Consider the following 2,707-nt stretch of genomic DNA (forward strand, 5'->3'; position numbering starts at 1 on the left):
TTCCGTTGTAGCTAGATCCGATGTGGTGTTGTAGTTTTATCTAACGTGACTAGTTGTTGCTAGACAGCAGGTGAAAAAACTACAATGTTTGCCAATCCAAAAGAGGGTTAATCGTGCGATAAAAAAATTAACGCCGTTAATAACGCGTTAAACTGACAGCACTAAAAAACACTTCTATTTTAAAAGGATAAATAAAAAGGGGGGGATCCGAGGACCCCGCCTGCACACCCATGCATATAAATATATGTAACCCATATGGAATATAAGGCTACTAAACCCTTTATTATTTAAAGATGCAATTGCATGAGTTCTCCAGTAGGGCGCGTGTAACCAGCATCAGCTCTAACCCTCGATGGTAAAGACTGGGAGATACAGATGTAATTATCAGTGCATTAATTCACTTGTGGGCCAGAAAATCAGAAGTCTAGTTCGCTATAGGAGAAAGGGGTATTGGCAATATGCATTGAGTGACAGAGTAAAGGACTCACACAATCAACAAGTACGTTTTAGAAAGCTATATTGTGTAGATTTAAAGAAGTAAAATAAAAATAAATAAATAAATAAAAAACATGAGATATCAACCAGTTTCTCAATATATCCAGCCACTGGGAAAATCTGAATATTGGTAACAAAATAACAGTCCTTCGTTTGGGTAGCTCGCCACTACCACTGAGGTTCCCCACTACCTCTACAGAGATGGGAGAAATCCCAGCGGGAGAAGAATCTTCATGCAGATCTCACCAGGAATCCATACAAGCAAAAAGACCCGGCCTATAAAGGCCAGAAAAAGGGTCACTATAACATTCATATAAATAAACTATAATTAATACTTAAGTAAGTATAGTACATACTACATTTAATACTAAATGTAAATAAATGCATATTAACACATATTTATACATATACATTGTTTTCTAATAATCATGTTAACTACTTTTTAACACATTCTCAACATTAACATGAGACAAATGGCTGAACATTTCTTTCCGTTCATCTCCTTTACTTTTAACTAAAACACCGTAATGTAAAACAATTTTAAACATACATGAAATGAATGCCCCGTTAATCCACATTAACATTAACAGATGCACACTTCAACTCTGTTCATCAGACGAACATCAATAAAGATTACTCACCAGAGGCTCAAACATCACATATACACACACACTCCGGTACAAGGCAGAATACACTGCTCTCATCAGTCCAGGTTCCGCTTTTGAAAAGACAGGGACACGGGAGTTCAGTAATAAGCAACGAAGTATAACGAATATGCAACGAAGTATTACAGTGGCTAATGGCATGAGCTAGCGCTATAGTTGTTAGTAACCAACTCACGTTCTCCTTCGTTTCCGTCACAAACAAGGTCCACTAATCAACCAAAGCAACAACAAAAAAACTTTGTTCTCTGCGCCTCCGATAATTATTCAAACGTTGGGATATATCTGGCTCTCGCAACAATAATTTCCTTCAAGAGAAAGTTTGCATGCCGCCACCTCGACAACGGTCCGGCATAGAGAGAGAGAGAAACGGCACGTACACCTTGACGGTGTCTGATTGGCTACGCTACGTTGTCTTACGTGATGTGTGGAGTCCCACAAGGTTCGATCTTAGGACCCTCTTTATTCAACATCTACATGCTCCCACTAGGGCAAATCATGCATAATAACAATATTGACCATCATTGCTATGCTGATGACACGCAAATCTATGTATCGCAATCACCAAATGACTATCGGCCCATAGATCTGCTGTGCCAGTGCATTGAGCAAGTGAAAGACTGGATGTGCCGAAATTTCCTTCAGCTAAATGAGGATAAAACAGAGATAATTGTATTTGGTGCTAAAACGGAAAGGCTTAAAGTAACCCAACACCTTCACTCTCTGTCCCTGAAAACCTCAATCAAAGCCAGAAACCTAGGGGTTATCATGGATTCTGATTTACATTTCGAAAGTCACATCAAATCAGTTACAAAATCTGCATATTATCACCTTAAAAATGTAGCAAGACTTAGAGGGCTCATGTCCACAGAAGACTTACAAAAACTTGTACATGCCTTTATCACTAGTAAGCTTGATTACTGCAATGGTCTCCTTACAGGTCCCTAAAACAAACTCTAAGGAAGCTTCAGCTTGTTCAGAATGCTGCTGCTAGAGTATTAACAAAGACCAAAAAATTTGAACATATTACACCAATTCTTAAATCGTTACATTGGCTTCCTGTAGGTCAGAGAATTGATTTTAAAATCATGTTGCTAACCTATAAATCCCTACATGGTTTAGGCCCAAAATATTTAACTGATATGCTTCCACTACATAAGCCTTCTAGAACACTAAGATCTTCTGAGACCAATCTGTTAATTATCCCCCGAGTAAACACGAAACATGGGAAAGCAGGATTTAGTTACTATGCAACAAATAGCTGGAATAAACTCCCTGAGGATTTAAGACTTGCCCCAACTCTGAGCACCTTCAAAACAAGATTGAAGACTTTTATGTTTGCTTTAGCTTTCTGCTAAATCTTAAATACTTTAGCTTTATTTTACTAAAATGCCTTTTTAACTTTCCCTTTATTTTCAATTTAATTTTCTCACTTTCTTAAATACATTGCACTTTCAATTTTACTTACTAAAAAGCCTTTTTAACTTTCTATTTTACGCATTTCTTTGCATATGTTTTCTTTTACTTATCTATTATTTTATTTTAATGTA

General features: G+C 37.1%; 1 long non-coding RNA gene across 1 annotated transcript; it reads right to left on the minus strand.

Annotated features, from left to right (window-relative positions):
* Positions 1 to 353: 353 nt before the first annotated feature.
* Positions 354 to 1,571, minus strand: LOC130371661 (uncharacterized). The gene is made up of 3 exons (XR_008893220.1): positions 1,336 to 1,571; positions 1,137 to 1,213; positions 354 to 771 (listed from the first exon to the last, which is right to left on the minus strand). It is a non-coding gene; the product is annotated as an uncharacterized LOC130371661 (long non-coding RNA).
* Positions 1,572 to 2,707: the final 1,136 nt, after the last annotated feature.

The sequence above is a fragment of the Gadus chalcogrammus genome, chromosome 18 (genome assembly GCF_026213295.1).
Source record: "Gadus chalcogrammus isolate NIFS_2021 chromosome 18, NIFS_Gcha_1.0, whole genome shotgun sequence".
Classification (NCBI taxonomy): Eukaryota; Metazoa; Chordata; class Actinopteri; order Gadiformes; family Gadidae; genus Gadus; species Gadus chalcogrammus.